The sequence below is a fragment of the Jaculus jaculus genome, chromosome 13, assembly GCF_020740685.1.
Source record: "Jaculus jaculus isolate mJacJac1 chromosome 13, mJacJac1.mat.Y.cur, whole genome shotgun sequence".
NCBI lineage: Eukaryota > Metazoa > Chordata > Mammalia > Rodentia > Dipodidae > Jaculus > Jaculus jaculus.
In genome coordinates, this window is record NC_059114.1 from 72,740,448 (window position 1) to 72,760,429 (window position 19,982).

Consider the following 19,982-nt stretch of genomic DNA (forward strand, 5'->3'; position numbering starts at 1 on the left):
ATGGGTTATAGACATGTGTGGCCATGCCCATCTTTTCATGTGAGCGCTGGAGAATCAAACTCAGGTCATCTTGAGCTATCAGAGGCATCATACTTGCCTAAGAAGCATTCTTAAGAGCTGAACCATCTCTCTAGCCCTGCTCAGATTATATACATACAGTTTGTTTTTTGAGGCAGAGACTCTAGCTGTAGCCCAGGCTGACCTGTATTTATTTACTAAATATTCTCAGGGTGGCCTCAAACTCATGGCAATCCGCCTACCTCTGTTAAAGGCGTGCGCCACCACCTCTGGCTCTCCTCAGATATTTTTGATCACTGTTGGCTGAATCTCCATATTGGAACCACTATTATAGAGGAGTGATGGTAGATTTAAAATTTTTTTTTCACTTCATTTCATTTATTTATTTTGGGTTTTTCGAAGCAGGGTTTCACTCTGGCCCAGGCTTACCTGGAATTCACTATGTAGTCTCAGGGTGGCCTTGAACTCATGGTGATCCTCCTACCTCTGCCTCCCAAGTGAAAATATTTTTATTTTTTATTTATTTGAGGGAGAGAAAGAAGGAGATAGAGAGAATGAATGGGCATTACAGGGCTTCCAGCCACTGCAAACAAATGCTAGATGCATGTGTCACCCTGTGTATCTGGCTTATGTGGGTCCTGAGGTATTGAACCTAGGTCCTTTGGCTTTGGGGGAAGTGCTTTAACTGCTGAGCCATCTCCCCAGCCCTAGATTATTTTTTTTTTTTTGAGACAGCGTCTTACATATCCCAGACTGGCCTTGAACTTGCAATATACCTATGAATGACCTTTTGATCTTTCTGCCTCTACGTTCTTGGATTATAAACATGAGCCACCAAGCCTGGTTTTATGTGGTGCTTTGGATCAAACCCAGGGGTTTATGGATGCTAGGCAAGCAGTCTGCCAACTGAGTTATTTCCTCAGCCCAACTGTAGTTTATATTTTAGTGCCCAACTGATGACCTCTTTGTCATGGAATCTTTTCCGTCCCTCATTGAGTCAAATTAAGTATTAAGATTATGACAGTCATCATTAGGAGTGATCAACATCTGGGCCCAACTCAATTTCTTAGCTAACCAGGTAGATAGTCAGCAAGTCCCAGGTGGCCCTTCCTCCATTTCCTCCCTCTCTTTTCCCTCCCCACGTCTTTTGCTTCCCCCTTTGAGATGTTTGTTCACAGATATGTATTTGGAAGAGGAGGGAGTGGTTGCTGCTGGGTGTGCATTGGGGGCCACGGCTCTCCAAAGGTCAGGCTTGGGGTGACTGCTGTAGGGAAGGAAATACTTGAGCAGCCAGGAGCAGCAGAATGGTGCAGGGCCCTCAATAGCCTAGATGTTAACCGCTCCCGCGCCCCCTCCCCTGCCGGCCCGCGTGGAGGGTGGCAATCTGCTGTAGTCAATCCACAGATTCAAGAGCTAATCTCGCTGCTTTCACAGTGGCTCTCTTGGAAGCTTGAAGAATGCCTCTAGAGAAGCTCTAGAAGATATGAATGTTGCCTTACATGGCAAAGAGACTACAGATATGACCAACCTCAGGATGAGATAGGAGCCCTGTCCCAATGGACCAAATGTGATTCTAAGTGTCATTGCAACAGAAAGGGAGGGAGAGAGAGAGGAGATCGAGATTGAGATTTAACAGAAGAGAGTTTGGTCCATGATGAGAGTAATGAGACTCAACACCAAGGATGGCTTCCAGTTCCCCGGCACTTTCATTTTTTTAAGCCCGTAAGACAAAGGTTTGACTTTGGGCAAGCAGAATTGTAAGAGAATACATTTGTGTTGTGAGCTGTCACATTTGTGGTAACTCATTAAAGCGGCAGCTATTGGAACTGGGTACAATTCCCTGGCCTACCACAACTTTGGGTTCTCTGTGGAGCTGGGCTGGAGGGATGGATTAGTGGTTAAGGCATTTGCCTACAAAGCCAAAGGACCCAGGTCCAATTCCCCAGGAACCACATAAACCAGATGCACAAGGGGCCGCATGCATCTGGAGTTCCTTTGCAGTGGCTAGAGGCCCTGGCATGCCCATTCTCTCTCTCTCTCCCCCTCCCTCTCCCTCTTTCTCTTTCCAATAAATAAATAAATAATAATAATAAAATCTCAACAAAAAGAATGGGGGTGCTGGGGAATCGAACCTAGGTCTTTAGGCTTCCCAGATAAGAACTTTAACTGCTAAGCATCGTTTACTTGATGCACTTTTTTAGTCATCTGGTAAGTCTGGTGTTTGCCTTATGTAAGGAGTTTGTAACTTGATCAAGTACCTTGACTCAGTTTACCTATTTAACTTTTTGTCTCCTGAGAAATTTCATCTAACAGATGTGACATTTTCCTTCGGTGCTTGTGGTTTCTTCCCTTCAGCCTGGTGTGCTCACCCCTGCCAAGTTTCTCCAAAATGGTACTGTAAGCCAATCCTGTTCTCAGGACCTACAATGTTCCTTATTCCCATTTAGGCCTAGTTTATGAGCCTCATTCTGTCTGCAAATAACCTGGCTCTAATTTACCTTCATTTTGAGAGTCTTTTGGCTAGAATGTAAAAGTCAAGGTAAGTGCCATTGAGTGCTTTCTTTGCACGATATAAACATGACAACACTGACTAGGGAGCCATGCTCCTCAAAAACCTATTGTGGGGGCTGGAGAGATGGCTTAGTGGTTAAGAGCTTGTCTGTGAAGCCTAAGGACCCCAGTTCGAGGCTTGATACCCCAAAACCCACATTAGCCAGCTGCAAAGGGGGTGCATGCGTCTGGAGTTCATTTGCAGTGGCTGGAGACCCTGGCACGCCATTCTCTCTCTCTCTCTCTCTCTCTGCCTCTTTGTCGGTCACTGTCAAATAAATATATAAAAATGATGAATGAAAAACCTTTGGTGGGCCTGGAGAGACAGCTTCTAAGGTGCTTGCCTGTAAAGCCAAAGGACTTTTCTTTTTTTTTAAACTTTTTTTTTCCATTTTTTATTTATTTATTTGAGAGCGACAGACACAGAAAGAAAGACAGATAGAGGGAGAGAGAGAGAGAATGGGTGCGCCAGGGCTTCCAGCCACTGCAAACGAACTCCAGACGCGTGCGCCCCCTTGTGCATCTGGCTAACGTGGGACCTGGGGAACCGAGCCTCGAACTGGGGTCCTTAGGCTTCACAGGCAAGTGCTAAACCGCTAAGCCATCTCTCCAGCCCCCAAAGGACTTTTCTACTCCCCAGGGCCCACGTAAGCCAGATGCAAGAGGTGGCACAAGTGACTGGAGGTTGTTTGCAGCAGCTGAAAGGCCCTAGCACGCCCACTTTCTCTGTGCCCTCTTCTCTCTCAAATAAATAAACGAATAACAAAATTAAAAATTTACAAAACCTATTATGATCATCCTGTGCCATGAAAATTTTTCTGTTGCCAATAAATTGTTAAGAAATCATGGAGAGTTCTGGTTCCTAGAATGCGTGTGCCAAACACGCAGAATGTATTGTTCAAAACACAGTAAAAATGCAATCTACTAGAGTAGAAAATTCTGCTTCTTCCCATGCTTTTTGTTTGCCTCCATTAATTCCTTGGCGCCCCATAGTAACCTTGGAAGCACACAGAACTGTGGCTACTATGCACCCCCAAATCAATGTGAGTGGGCACAGAGGGAGCAGGACTCAGCGCATACCACGAAGGGACGTTCTTTATACTCTGAATCCCCACACAGCCCAGCAATCTACAGCTTCTCCTAGCAGCCTGTGTGAAGGAGTTGGCAAACCCCTCTGTTGATGCTCTGAGGGGGTTCATCATACTTCTGTGTGGACTACCTCCCCACTCCAACACTGCTCTTCTGAAAACCTGGCTGGCTATCTCAGAAGAAAGAAGTCTGCTTCACATTTGCCAAGGCTTTGCCCTTCCCCATCTCTTTGGACATAAGAACCCCATGGCTCAATGCTAGGCAGACACCTCCCAATTTCCAGAGTCCCCTCTGCTGAGATGTGAACTGTCCCTCTATGACTAGAGTCTCCTGTAATAGACCAGTTCCTCTGCCGTAGACATTCCCATTTGTTTCTGTTCTTTTCTAACAGTCTCTCCATCCATAGGAGGATCACTCTGTAATCAAATGTGAGGTGGAAAGTAGGATCTGCTGGTATTCGGGGCAGCAGCTCACTTGTGCCCAAGACAGCACCACCCCCGGACACATTAGCACCTAAGACACCAGGTCTCAGCCTTGTGGTAGGAGTGGAATGCCTGTCTCAAGCTCTGGGCACCAGCTGACATGCCACCTCACAGCCCCGCACAGCACATGATGGCTGTTAGTTGAATTTTATGTCCCTGGGCTCTTAGTGAATTGGTTCCTCTTCTGTAGTCTGCTGACTCTGGGCTTTGACCTCCCATTTCTTTTATGAAACAGAAAAGGAACCCTACTGGCGACAATTCATTCCAGAAAGTCCCTCAATTGTGATCTTATGGAGAGCCAGTGAAGGGTGTAGGAAGAAGGGAGAGGAGAAAAAAAAAAAAGAAAAGAAAAGAAAAATAAAGACGTAAGATCTCAGGACTTAATGTGAATACCCAGGGGCCTCTCAACAAATTACAGCCTTATGAGCCAAGGGTGCCCTTTGGATGCGTCAGCCGCTCTTTGTACATGAAGGCTGTTTTTGTGTGTGTGTGCATTAACTTTGTGAATTTGGAAAGGTGTCATTTTCAAAATCAATGGTCCAATGAACCCATGCTGAAAGTTAATTGAAAAGCCTCCCACACATGCTTAGCTCCAAGATGGCACATTTGTGTGGTAATTAAGGAGTAAGACCAAGGCATTCTGTGGCTGGCTTAAATGGACACAGGCTTCACACAGGCCTCACAGGGTCTGTAGAGGAAGGGCTGACTGCTGCCCTCGGATGAACCCATTGCTGCTGCTCCATTCTCAGAGCATCATTCCTTGCACTTACATAGCATCTTTGGTCCTTTAGAACTTCCAATCAACATTCTGATAGCACTGCGAAGGCTCCATTTCACTTACCAAGTTATGTCTGTCTTTCCACTTCTATTTTAGAAAGATGTATTAGTTTCTCATTGCTGTGACAAAATATCTGACAGAAGCAACTTGAGAAAGGGACTTATTTGGGCTCATGGCTTAAGAAGGTAAGCTCAGAGGCTGGAGAGATGGCTTAGCAGTTAAGCTTGCTTGCAAAGCCAAAGGGCCGCAGTTCAATTCCTCAGGAACCTCATAAGCCAGATGCACAAGGTGGCGCATGCATCTGCGGTTCATTTGCAATGGCTGGAAGCAGTGGTACACCCATTCTCATCGTGGGGGGAAGGTATGGAGGACTTCATAACAGCAGGATCATCCTACTAAGCTTCTTCATATCTCTGTGGACCAGGAAACAAGACAGCACTCAGTTGGCTTTCTCCCTTTATCCCTATTTACTCAGTTCAGGACCACAGCCCATAGGATGGTGCTATCTACGTTCAGGGTGGACCTTTTCCCCTTTGATACTTGTTGAGGGACGTGACCTCACAGACTCACTAGAGGCATGCTGCACTAATACCCTAGGCATTTCGTAGTTCACTCAGGTTGCCAAAGACTATTAACCATCACAAGTCTACGCTTTGTCAACCTCTCAAAACATGTCATTGCTTTACAACAAAGGGGTTATCAGAAAGAGTGGCGGTAAGACAAGAAGTTGAAGACAAAGATGAGAAGAGTGAGATTGGCAGATGGAGGTGGGGGAGTCTCTTAGCTGTCTGGTTCTTCATCTTATCTGTGCTGTTGAGCTCTCTGCAGCCTGGTGTTTCCTAATGGACTCTCAGAGTAGCGTTTGGAACTGCAGAAAATGAAATTCACATGATTGCAAATTACACTGCAATTACATTAAAGCATAATCACCAAAGTGCTCAAAATGACTTTGTGGTATGATAATGTGTGTTCATTCCTTACTAATGCATGAACTAATCACCTTTAAGGCTACATCTATTATGGCAATTTAAAATAATGATGTCAGCAAATGTCATTTCTAGCAATCTGCTACAACTATCAAATGGTACAAGAACATTTGCTTTTTACTGCTAAAAAAAAAAAAGGGTAGAAGAGATGGCTTAGTGGTTAAGGCAGTTGCACATGAAGCCTAAGTACTCAGGTTCAGTTCCCCAGTACCCACATAGGCCAAATGCACAAGGTAGTGCATGAGTCTGCAGTTCATTTGCAGTGGCTAGAAGCCCTGGTGCCCATCCTCTATCTGCTTCTTTCTTTTTTCCTATCTTTCGCTCTCTCTCAAGTAAATAAATAAATAAAATATTAAAAAATAAAAGAAGAGGGGCTGGAGAGATGGCTTAGCAGTTAAGCACTTGCCTGTGAAGCGTAAGGACCCTGGTTCAAGGCTCAGTTCCCCAGGACCCATGTAAGCCAGATGCACAAGGTGGCCCATGTGTCTGGAGTTCATTTGTAGTGGCTGGAGGACCTGGTATGCCCATTCTCTCTTTATCTCTCAGCCTCTTTCTCTCTCTTTGTCTGTCTGTCATTCTCAAATAAATAAATAAAAATAAACAAGAAAATAAAAGAAGAAAATTTTTTGGGCTGCTATCAAGACTGTACGGTGTTGTCAGTAATTATAATGCAAGTAAACAATAAATATCCGTTTGAGAGGCTAATGAATGGAAAGTGATATTTGGCCCATTTAATCTCAGGGACATGGTGAATTGTTTCTTTAGAATACTATGGTGAGGTCGTCCCTTAAATCAAGAAGTTCTGCACAAATTCAAAATTACCTGGGCAAACCCAGGGAGGAAGACATCACTACCCAAAATTGGAAATCACATTGCCAATTTGCTGACTGCTATAGATACCAGGTTCAGGCAGGGATATTTTTATTTAGTTTCTTACACTGGATTAATAAAAATCATTATTTAAAGTTCTATATAATTTTGATCTTTTATTTAATTTTAATCCTTTATTTAATGTTTAGCATTAAATGATTTAATAATTATTTATTATTGTATATGTAATATATAATAAATAAATTAGTAGGGATATGACTATTCCCTTCTTATTAATAAAGGAAAATTTTGTCCATAAACTATCTTGGGAAGAAGAGGAAATTTGAATCAATGTACTTAATGTATGGTGATATCTTATATTTACATAGTAACCCTTCTTTAGATAAATGGCAGAATCACTTTTATTTTAAAGTTAGCTTATAAACCATGATGATAAAAAAAAAACATGAATGTATAGAAGACGAGAGAAAAGTTTGTGACTGATGGGTAGAATGGTTAAGAAGTTAACCTCCATGGGGCCTATGGAGTCAGTTGGAATGTGGTGATTTGAATGCAAAATGCTTCTTATCATAGGCTTATTTATCTGGATACATAATCCACAGCTGCTCTTCAGTCCACGCTACAAGGCAGCAAGCATCACCCACCTCAGCCAAGTTGGAGAAAGGGGCTCTTTCGACCCAGATCTTCCTTAGTAAAGACTCCCTTAGTTTTAAAGGAAGAACAATATGACCTGTTCTGTGTGGTAATTGTGAGGGGTGCCTGAGATGATCTAAGGGGAGGCGCTTATTACCTTGTGACATTTATACAAATGCCAGAATGTGACTGCTTCTTGTCGAAAGAGCTTCACCAAATTCTGTCTGCAGAAGGAGGATGGCAAAAGCTATCAATACGCGGACTGTCTTCCATCTCAATTGCTGGTATGCAATTAGTAGACGAGTCAACTGTCACTAAAGATCAGCATAAACAAATGTGCATTGCCACGTACTTTGTTAGTGTTTCCCTAATTGTATTTTTTGGAGACACACACACACACATACACACACACACACAACTTATATATTTTCTGTTCCAAATGTTTCCAATGCCTGCTGAAAGCAAAAAAAGCACCTAGAAACACGGGCAGCTGGTCACATTTACTGAGCACAAACCATGCATGAGGAATGGTTCCAAACACTCCCCAGTGATGAATGTACAAGATATGCACAAACCTTTGAGGGGAGCACTATTATAGCATCTGTTTTATAAGTGGAAAGCCAAAAAAAAAAAGAGCCTCATACAGATAAAAGCCAGGACTGGGGTATGCACACACAGATGCAAATCACTGGGAATGGGAGCCCAATGCCCACGCCAATGGGCTACCCTGCTGCTGACACATGCATGTGATTCACACAGCATGCAAGAAGGGGCTTCCGTGGCTCCCCACCATTGCCTGTACCCCTCTGCCCCTTCTCCGCTGAGCTGAACTGTGTTCTCTTCCCAGTGCGCATTTGTCTAGAACTTCAGAAGGCAGGTATTTGGAAATGGTGTCTTTGCAGATAGAATTAGTTAAGATGAGGCCGATCATACTGGATTACAGTGAGCTCTGAAGTAGCAAAGGACAAGGCCTCATGGAGATGAGAGCACAGAGAGAGGAGCAGTGGTCAGGAACGCTACACATTTCCGGCGAGCTTTCGCCAGCTAACCGAGAGGTGTGGAGCTGAGTGTCTCCGAGTCCCCAGAGGGAACCAGAGCTGCTGAAGCCTTGGTCTGGGACTTCTAGCCTCTGGGTGTGCAAGAGGATACAGTTCTGTTGTTTTAAGCCATCAGCCTTGGGGTACCGCGTTATACCAGCCCTAGGAAAGCAATATGCCTTCCTTGCCTCTGCTCTCTTTTCCGGTGGAGTAAAGGAAAATATCGCACAGATGACTCAAAAAGTCAAGAATCTGAGGCTTTGGAGGATTTTCTGTTGCATTAGCTCATTTCCTTTTCTCTGATTAAGCTTCATTAAAAAAAAAAAAACAAAAAAAAAACAGCCCACTCAGATTAAGAAGAGCATGCACCCCATGGCCTATTATCTCTTGGTAAGGAAGGCCAGTCCCAGGAGATTGCTGCTTGGCCAGCCCATCTTCGCTCTCCCTCCAGTCAGGTGCTGAGGCCGAGATGCACACCTCTTTGCCCTCTTTCTTTGTTGGGGGCAGTGGAGAGAGGTCATCTCCAGCTAAGCATCTGACGTGGTCTTTGAAGAACAGAGAACTGTAATTTCCAATGTCTGCTCCCATCAGGCCAGAGGTGGAGTCTTGGATCAAATGGCCCGTTTAGCAAAACATTTTATGCCAGCAAAACTAAGCGCTGGAGTCTATGTTTAGGAAGAAGCTGGGACTTGTTGACTTTCTTAACCTGACTGGAAATTAGAACTTTAGCTTAAAAGCCTCACTTGGTGACTTGAGGTTGGAAGTTAAGGCAGGAAGATGCCAAGTTTAAGTCTTACGTAGGCAACTTAGCAAGACTCTTTCTCCTCCCCCAAAATGGCAGGGGATAGAATTTAGTGGTAGGGTACTTACATAACATGTATGAGGCCCTGGGTTCACTCCTCAGAATAAAAAGAAATGAAAATTAAAAGAAGGAAGAAATTTAGCTTACAGTTGGCCAAGGGGTAGGGAAAGACAAGCACAGTTACAATCGAAGAGGTTCCCATTCTCTCAAGAGGCAATCCAGTGAGGTGCCCCTGGTCCACAGCCTTCTCCATGTGGCTGACAAGAGCCCTGGCTGATATTCAACTTCTAGCTGTGTGGGATGACGACATAACTTCCCACCCTGATTGCATTAAACCTTTAGCAAAAGTTTCCTGGACATACAACCCTGTATTAATCATCCTGTGGGGAGGGCAGGGCGGAGGAACTATCCTCAGAGTTACAGTGGAAAATACAAGCAGGAAAGGAAGCCTGGAAAGCAGGCTAGGACTTGGAGGAATCAGGAATCATAGCATTTCCTACCACCCACCTGCCTCCTTTCTTCCTGCTGTTTGTGAGAAGGGCTTGTTGAGCTTGGAATTTTAGCCCATTTTGAATGAATCCTGAAGGATGTTGATGTCACCAGGCTAGAGGAACTTGAAAACCATCACCTGGCTGCTCAGAAGTAGGCCTCACCTACACCGGGGGCCAACTGTACCAAAGGCACCTGGTGAACAGAAAAGGCTGCAGGACGTGATGTTGTAAGGAACCGAACTCTTCTGTCCCATAAGAATTCATAGGCTGAAGCCTAACTTCCGAGCGATGGCTAGCTGGGGGTTAGGTGATTAGGACGAAGCCCTCATGAATGGGAGTCATGGTGAAAAGCTAAGGAAGGTCGCACATTTCTCTCTGTTCTCTGCCACTTGAGAAGACATTTATCTGCAAATCAGGAAGTGGACTTTTCCCAAAACGCTGAATCTGATTGACACCTCCATCTTGGATTCCCCAGCTTCCAGAACTGTGAGTGATAATTTTTAAAAAAATTTTTATTGGGCTGGAGGGATGGTTTAGCGGTTAAGGCATTTGCCTGCAAAGCCAAAAGACTCAGGTTCAATTCCCCAGGACCCACATAAGCTAGATGCACAAGAGGGCACACACACCTGGAGGTCATTTGCAGTGGCTGGAGGACCTGGTGTTCCCATTCATTCCCTCCCTCTCTCCCTCTCTCTCTCTCTCTCTCTCTCTCTCTTTTTCTGTCAAATAAATAAATAAAAATAAGCAAAAGCCTGCATGACCATGTTGGGTCCACACTACTTTTAAAAAAATTTATTATTATTATTATTATATATTTTTTATTTGAGCCACTCTCTGTATGGCAACTTATTAAAGCAGCCTGAACTGACCAAATCATCTGTCCTCAAAGAAGATCACAACACTGAAAAACAGGAGCGAGACCACGATTAATGATTGCTTAAGAGGAGAACAAAGAAGGAGCTTCGTGGAAGGAAGAAAAAGAGCGTCAGTAACCAGAGTGATGCCCTATGAAGTACTGAAGAGAATGTTCCAGCAGACAGACTAGTCGCATAGGTGAGAGGCATATGCATACGTGCATGACCTTCTAGGCGAACCACAGATCACTCTCTTGACATAGGCTCTGATGCAAATGGTGTTCTTGGGGGTCGTGCCATGACGGTGTCCCCTTCCCGAAGTAGTTAGTGGTACTAATTGACAGGCAGAGGGGATGCTACCAGAGGAAGCCTGTATCTGGCCATTTTTCTCAGCAAAGGCAGTGAAGGGTGGGGATTGGAGAGGAGGGGAGCAGACTGGTGGACTTGAGAAACTCGGACCGTACTTACGACAAAGGGGTGTCAGTCATGAAAGTGAGAGCTAAAGTGAAGCTGCCCCGGGGGCGGGGGTCGCGGGGCAAAGTGGCAGATCTGTAGCATCACTGGCAGCATCAGAATGTGGGACATTTCCTGGGGAGCTCCGTAGGGTCTGTCTTAGTTTCTCATGGTTGTTCTAACTGAGCGTTAAACTAGGGAAATCTGTTCGATCACATTGTGTGCGGTGGCGGGTGAGGCAGAAGTCTGAAATTGGTTTTCAGTGGGCCCAAATCAAGGTATTATGAAAGGGTTTTTTTTTTTTTTTTTGGAGTGGGGGTTGAATTTCTTACTTGTTTCTAGTGGCTGTCAGAATTCCTTCATTTGTAGCTAACTCTGTTTAGTCTTTGTTTCCTTTTCCTTTAAAAAAATATTGTTTTAATTTTTATTTATTTAACAGAGAAAGAAGGTAAGGGAGAGAGAGAGAATGGGTGTGCCAGGGCCTCTAGCCACTGTAAATGAACTGCAGATGTGTGTGCCCCCTTGTGCATCTTGGGTCCTAAGGAATCAAACCTGGGTTCTTTGGCTTTGCAGGCAAACATCTTAACCATTAAGCCATCCCTTGAGCCCTCCTTCTCCTTTCTGTTGGTAGTAAAATCTCCCTGCTTTGCTTCTATAAGGATACAAGTGACTGCATTTAGGCTCCATTCATGCAATTCAGGGTAATACTTCCCTTTTTAACATTTTTTTTGTTTTGTTTTGTTTTGTTTTTTCAAGGTAGGATTTCTGGAATTCACTATGTAGTCTCAAGGTGGCCTCAAACTCACAGTGATCCTCCTACCTCTGCCTCCTGAGTGCTGGGATTAAAGGTGTGCACCACCACGCCCAGCCCTAGTTTTTAATTTTTTTTTAAATTTATTTGAGAGTAACAGACCGACAGAGAAAGAGAGAGAGAATGAGTGCACCAGGGCTTCCAGCCATTGTAAACGAACTTCAGATGTATGCACCACCTTGTACATCTAGCTTACGTCGGTCCTGGGGAATCAAGCCTCAAACCAGGGTCCTTAGGCTTCACAGGCAAGTGCTTAACTGCTAAGCCATCACTCTAACCCCCTTTTCAACATTCTTGATCATCTCTGCAAAGATCTTTTAGGGTCATGCTCATTAACAATCACAGAGAGTAGGCCTGCTATCGTTCTTTAGTCTGGTACAGGGTCTGTTAAGGCACGGAGAGCAGAAAGTGAAGTCTACCAAAAGAAACTACAGAGAATACTTGGACTTGATGGTGGGGCCACTGGACACAAAGTCTTTCATAAAAGGCGGAGGTGAACAGGCAATATTGTACATGCAGGCCTCTGAGTAAGTGGAACCGTGCCCATCCCATCTTTTGAAGATTCTTGGGGAGCCATTTTCTTTCAATTCGTTATCACTTTCAAAAATCATATATATACATGGAATATATATATATATATATATATATATATATATATATATATACATGGAAAAGATTCAGACAAGGCAGTCCTCTTTGGTCATGAATCTAAAAGTCTTACACATGTAGTATGAGATTGTCTGAAATTCTTGGCAGTAGAAATGAGTCATCTCTTATTGTGTGACATTTACAGAACATTCCTCGTGGCACATTCTAGTCTTTGTTAAAGGAGAGAGATTGAAATTGTTGGGGGACAGAGTCAGTATCTTTCAAAGATCTTGTTAGAGCCATGGGTCAAATCCAACAAAAAGAAATGTTATAGGCGTGAATTAAGGACCCTGGACACTTGGCCTAATAAGCTGCTGAACAAATTCTGCATTGTTCAGTGGAATAGCAGGGTACAAATACTTACTGTTAATTGTGAGCTGGTGCTGAATCACGAAGAGAAACACTGCCTTAAAAGCCAATGTGACCTTGGGCTACACACATAGCTAAAAGAGTTGTGGGCTAGAGATATGGCTTAGCGGTTAAGGTGTTTGCCTGCAAAGCCAAAGGACCTAGGTTTGATTCCCCAGAACTCACATAAGCCAGATGCACAAGGTGACACATGCATCTAGAGTTTGTTTGCAGCAGCTGGAGGCCCTGGTGTGCCATTTCTCTCTCTTTATCTGCCTTTTTTCCCCTCCTGCCAAATAAACAAATAAAAATAAAACTTATTTTTAATTTTGTCTTTTCGAAGTAGGATCTCACTCTGGCCCAGGCTGACCTGAAATTCACTATGTAGTCTCAGGGTAGCCTTGAATTCATGATGATCTTCCTACCTCTGCCTCTAGAGTGCTGGGATTAAAGGTGCCTGCCACCACGCCCGGCTCCTAAAATAACTTTTTTTTAAAAAAGAGAATTGAAAAAAACACATGAGGATGAAGTTGTCAAAGGACAGTAAATTCACTGAATATATGAATTCACCGATTTTGGACAAAGTTCCCTCAAACTGGAGTTAATTCTGCTTTGAAAAATATGTGACATATCTTACATTAATTTTAAACAGTTTGACTTTGCATGAGAAGAAAATATAGATAGATGAGGAAAGAAGATATTTGACAGAGGATAAGACCATATACCACTCTTTGCAAACTCACCAGAATAATTAAAGTATGTTGATAGGGAACTGACTCTCTCTCTCTCTCTATCTATATATATGTATATATACACACATATATATATTTATATATACCTACCTATATAATCATAATTAAAAATACATTAGTTTAAATTAAAACACAGGAAGCAATAGCTGGAGTCTATGTTATTGATTAAATCATGCAGGAAGCATATATTTAATAGGCTCCAGACAAAAAAAAACTGGAAAACATTTTAAGAGAATGATAAATATTGTATACATTTTCAAAGTCATATGGTGTAGATAGGTAAAATATTAGATATATTTTAACCTGGAGAAGCAGCTTTTCAATACTGGAGTGGCTACTTTCTGGATGACACAACCACTACAGAGAAAAAAATGTGAAAAAATTATAAAAAAAAATTAACGAATAAACTTTTCTGGTATTTCTTTTTATTTTTTTTAATTTTTTTTGTTCATTTATTTATTTGAGAGTGACAGACACAGGGAGAAAGACAGATAGAGGGAGAGAGAGAGAATGGGCGCGCCAGGGCTTCCAACCTCTGCAAATGAACTCCAGACGCGTGCGCCCCCTTGTGCATCTGGCTAACGTGGGACCTGGGGAACCGAGCCTCGAACCGGGTTCTTTAGGCTTCACAGGCAAGCGCTTAACCGCTAAGCCATCTCTCCAGCCCCTGGTATTTCTTAGAAAGTAGGTAGAGTACTGGAACTCTGACCCTGAGAAGGTGGTTAGTTTATGCACACTGTAAAGTGACCGCGTTTCCTGTTGAATATCCACTGAGAGCAATAGTCCCTTCTTCGTCAGGAAGAAAGATCTAGTCCCAGATCAAAGAGGGTAGGAAGGGCTGGAAGTGGGGAAGGGGAGAACGGGCTGAGTGGGAACTGATTTCAGTCAAATATGTAATTCTAACTCATTTCATCACTGATGGGTTTACTGTGAGGTAAAGAAGAAATGGAAAAGTCAGCCTGAAGTAATCTGTGAAGAGTTTGCACTCTTGCTCAAAGACAGCCAAGGAAGGAGTCCGCCTCATTGCTGCCTTGATTATGCAAAATAATAATACAATGAAACATAAAATTGAAAAATTTAAAGCTATTTAGAAGTGAGCTAACCTTGGTATCGAAGTGCTACCTAAAGCCAACGTCTGTCACTTGAGTGCCTCAAAGTTCAATTGCATTTTAACTGACTAGATATGCTGTTTCATGAGGCAATTAGATCTTTATTTCTTTCCCTTTTAGGATCTTTATTTCTTAAGCCATTGGTATGTTGGCATGGTACTTGTCATTGAAACCAGCTGCATGCTAACTCCATTAAACTCCGAGTCTAAGAAAACCACTGTTTGCAGTGGCACAATGCAGTTCACGTAACACGTGTCCTCCTGAATAGGTGTATGTAAATCAGGTTGCTATATGTTGAATCCACTTTGACATTCACTAGTGGAATTAACCAGGCAGCATCTTGGGTATTGAGTATCATTGTCAACCCTCCATCTGTAGGAGAAGTTGAAGGTTTCCTTGAGGAGAACAGCTAAGATGATGAGGAATTTGGAGTTCAAATGGAACAGTCTGAAAGAGGTCAGCCTGAGAAAAGAGCCTTGTGTTTGTTGGTTGAGGTGCTATGTGAAGATTTCTCATATGCAACAAAACTTAAATGTACTCCGTTAAGTTCCTAAGGTTAGGTCCAGGAGTCAGAAAACACAAGGAGGCAAATTCCAAGTAGAGAGCCAAGGAAGAACTTGCTCGAAGCCATAAACTGGATAGCCTTCAGAAACCATGCAGTCTCGGGATGTGGCCACGCAGAAGCTATGGTGGCTGAGGGGAATTCGTGACTTTGGCAAGAAGAAAAGTGCTTAGATAGGGTGTCCTTCATTTACACTGTTTCACCCAAAGGGCCATCCACTAAGGCTTGCGGAGGGAGAGAGGTGCCAGGTCCCGACCCTCACAGTAGCAGGCTGGGAGAGATGTGGTATCAGTGTGGGATCAGAGCAGCCCAGGCCAGCAGGGAGGCCAGAGCGAGCCACATCCGCTGAGCAGCCGAGGAACGTGCGGAGCATCTCTCCTCCAACGAAGGCAGGATGGGGATCGCATTCAGCAAAGCCACACATACTCAAACTGGAAGGCCCGTGGCGAACAGGCACATTCCTGAGCATGCTTAACTCAAGACGTGCCTCACTATGCATGCTTAATGCAAGGTCATGGTTCAAGAAGGAAAAAGTAGCCAGAAAGACGGTGGATGAGATCACTTCTGGGTATCCTTTGTGGGTTTTTTTTTTTTTTTTTTTCCCTTCAGCTTCAGTCAAAGGAAGGACACCTTGAAAGCATGTTAAAATAAGAGTCTGCGGGGCTGCTGGAGAGATGGCTTAGTGGTTAAGGCACTTGCTACCAAGCCCAAGGACCCAGGTTCGATTCCCCAGAACCCATGAAAGCCACATGCACAAGGTGACGCACGTGTCTGGAGTTTGTTTGCAGTGGCTGGAGGCTCTGGCATGCCCTTTCTCTCTTTCTTTCTTTTATTTTTCATTATCAGATATGGACATATTTTGTATGTAAACATCACATGTTGATACCTTCTTTTCCCTCCTCCCTGCCCCTTTTCTGAAGAGGCCTTCCTCATTGGGGATGAGGTCAATCCCATTCTTTCTCTCTTTCATTCTCTCACATAAATAAATAAATTAATTAAAAAAATTTTTTTAAAGAGTTTGCCTCTAAAGGTACCTGTCTGACTGCGCTGGTAAGTATGGTGCAGGGCTGGGATTGTGGTATAATCTTTTTTTTTTAATTTTTTTTATTTATTTATTTGAGAGCGACAGACACAGAGAGAAAGACAGATAGAGGGAGAGAGAGAGAATGGGCGCGCCAGGGCTTCCAGCCTCTGCAAACGAACTCCAGTCGCGTGCGCCCCCTTGTGCATCTGGCTAACGTGGGACCTGGGGAACCGAGCCTCGAACCGGGGTCCTTAGGCTTCACAGGCAAGCGCTTAACCGCTAAGCCATCTCTCCAGCCCTGTGGTACAATCCTTTAAGGATTCACGGCTACCCTTTGCCCATACTTGTGACTTTAGATTTTCTACTTTGTTTCACGTATCAATGGTAGCCAGGCCCCTGAGCTCTATACACCCATGGTTCGAACTTGGGAAGCTCCCTATAGCCACTTCTGCCCATCATGATGCAAGATGCCCTAGCATTGAGAAGGAATGAAGCCAAAGCATGCCACCCCTGGCATTGATCTGTCTGAAGACAGAGAGCCTGGCCTGGAATCTACGAGAGGGCCCCAGCTCCCAAATTCACCCTGTCAGAAGCTGTGTTCTCAGAAGTAGAAAGGGTCCTTTTGGTACAGCAAGTAGGACAGGACGTCCTCCTCCTTGTACCCAGCCTGGCTCCCAGGGCCACACTAGTAGAGTTTTCAGGCTAAAAACTTAGCTTGGGAGAACGCTTAGTTAGCACAGTGCTTTCTTGTGAGCATGAGGGTGTGAGTGCCAGCCGCAGAACCCAGGTAAAAATGCTGGCACAGTGGCATATGTTTGTAATACAAGCGCTGGGGAGGCAGAGACAGGAACATTCCTGGGGCTCCCTGGCCAGTCCAGCCTAACTGATAATCTCCAGGCCAACGAGGAACCCTGTCTAAAAAGAAAAAAAAAAAAAAATTAGAAAAGAAAAGAAAAATAAATAAAAGAAAAGATGGGTGGCCTTCTTGAGGGATGACACCCAAAGCTGACCTCTGGCCTCTATACATGCACATAGGGTCACATGCACTTATATACACACATATCTGCACACACACACACACATCGTTGAACACACATGCATGCACATACACACATAAAGAAATAGATCAGGAAACCTGACGTGGTGGCGCACATCTTTAATCCCAGCACTCAGGAGGCAGAGGTAGGAGGATTGGCATGAATTCAAGGCCACTCTGAGACTACAGAGTGAATTCCAAGCCAGCCTGGACTAGAGTGAGACTCTACCTCTGAAAAGAAAAGAGAAGAGAAGAGAAGAGAAGAGAAGAGAAGAGAAGAGAAGAGAAGAGAAGAGAAGAGAAGAGAAGAAACAGATAAGGAAGCTGGACTTTTCACACAGGGTCACGGGGACGTGCTTGGGGAAGAACTCACCCTAGAGAGAGAGACCTGATTGAGCAAAGGGAGACGGTGAGCAACGACGGAGTCGCAGGACCTCCATTGGACCTACAGTCACTCCAGAGCTGGGATGGCGCTGAAAAGTCAGCCTGGCTGACCTACGGGCAAAGAGGTCTTGGGCTCAGTGTGTGCCAATCTTTGTAGGCAGGATACATCCCGAGGAGAGGGTGTGAGCTTGGGCAAGGCTTTGGCAGAAGGCAATTCCTGAAGAGCCATTAAGCTCCGAGCAGTCAGCAACTGAGTCCCCTGCCACTGGGGGAACTAAAAGCACGGGTCCCTAAGGAGGCAGCTGGACAACCACCATCATATTGCCAAAGAGAACCACTCCCTCTTCCCAGTGTATACAGTGGCAGGCTGCCAGGAAAAACACTTCCATTTCCTCCAGGGAAACCCGTCTGGCTTGTGACGGGGTCCCCGTGGCTAAAACCTCTCTAAAGTACTTACCCTATTTGGGTGAAGAGGGAAAGGAGCCTTAGAGGGTACCTGGTGGGGTGAGCTCCAGGCCCCTACACTCCATGCAGCTATTTCTGAAGTCAATGCTTACAAAAGAGGCCTTTTACATGCACTGGGCTTTCCAAAGGAACCCCCAGAAGAGTCAGGCTTGGCTGTGGCAGAGGGGGTATTGTTACAAGGAAACACCCACGCGTAAGCGGGGCTGGTCAAGGTCGGAGTCATGCCTTTGGAAATTTGGTGATTTTTTTTTTTTCCCCAGCCAAAAGAAGTGCGTCAGATACCACGACACGCCCAGGATCAACATCCTCTGGGAAAGAAGAAAGCTAAACCAGGGCGATTTTGGTTTCCTTTGACTAGGTGGGACACTTTGTGGCCAGGATGTGGCCCAGGATGGCTTTGGCTGCATTGCTCATGTCAGCTTCCTGGAGCCAAAGCTCCCCTCAGCCATCTCCTTTTGCCCTAATGCAATGTTTTTTTTTTGTTTGTTTGTTTGTTTTGTTTTTTCCTGCTGTGTGTTGTTCTCCATATTTCTAGATGTTGTCCCTTGTCACCTGCACTGACAAGAAGGTGGCTTTCCAACTCTCTCAGCAAGCTGTCTGTCCCTCATGCTCTCCTTCTCGCACAGGATGGCTGCTCGCGGTCCAGAGATGGATTTTATTGCCTTCAAGCAGAGCCATGGGGAAGATGAGCACATGGTCCAGTCACTTTTCTAAGAAGGAGCTGCCACATCTAGTGGAGGAGAAAGGGAAGGCTGCTGTGATCAAGGCCCGAGACTGGCTGGAGAGTATGGGGTGGCAGGCGTCTGAGCAAGGCTCCGGGCAGAGGCAGTGCCTGGTCAGCCTTCCATGGCACTTTGGCGATTGGCCTTATGCCCCTGCCGCGGGCAGTTCTGCGAAGCAGGCCCCCAAGGGTTTTTCTTTTACCAATGAGGAAAGTAAGGTGCAGAGGATTTAAAGTTGCACACTTGGCCAAGTGTGAAGCTGGGTTTGTCACATGGCTACCAGCTCAGGAGCCGATGTTCAGAGCTGCTTCTCCACGCTATGGAACACGTCTGTTTGACAGGGACCCCATGGAGCAGTGAGTGCATTTGCTAGACAACTGGCCAAAATACCATCAGGCTGAGACAAAGAATGGTACTGAATACTGGTGGAACCTACTCACTGGACAAGTGAGACCAGTTTATGAACTTGAGTACAGCTACGTTAGTGCAATGAGTAAACATCTGAATTGTTTCTCAGTCTCCCTGAAAAGCTTGAACCATATAATCTTTACTCCTGGAGGAGACCTCGGGCTGTCAAGATGACTTTTCTGGAAAAATTTTAAAACTTGAAATTCCAAGCTGGGTGTGGTGGCACACCCCTTTAATCCCAGCACTTGGGAGGCAGAGGTAGGAGGAATCGCCTTGAGTTTGAGGCTACCCTGAGACTACAGAGTGAATTCCAGGTCAGCCTGGGATAGAGTAAGACCCTACCTCAAAAAACACAAACAAAACCACAAACAAAAAAAAACCCTTGAAATTCAGTGTAATATCTGAATCTTAAATTGTACCAAGTATAGAATGCTCTGCCCTTCCTCAGTGGATTAATGCCCTGTGGCTGAAGGAACAATTTACTACAGATTTGCTGGCTCAAAACAACAGATTGGGGCTGAAGGGATGGCTTAGCGGTTATGGCGTTTGACTGAAAAGCCAAAGGACCCTGGTTCAATTCCCCAGGACCCACATTAGCCAGATGCACAAGGGGGCACAAGCATCTGGAGTGCGTTTGCAGTGGCTGGAGGCTCTGGTGATCCCATTCTCTCTCCCTCTTTCTCTGTCAAATAAATAAATAAATTTTTTT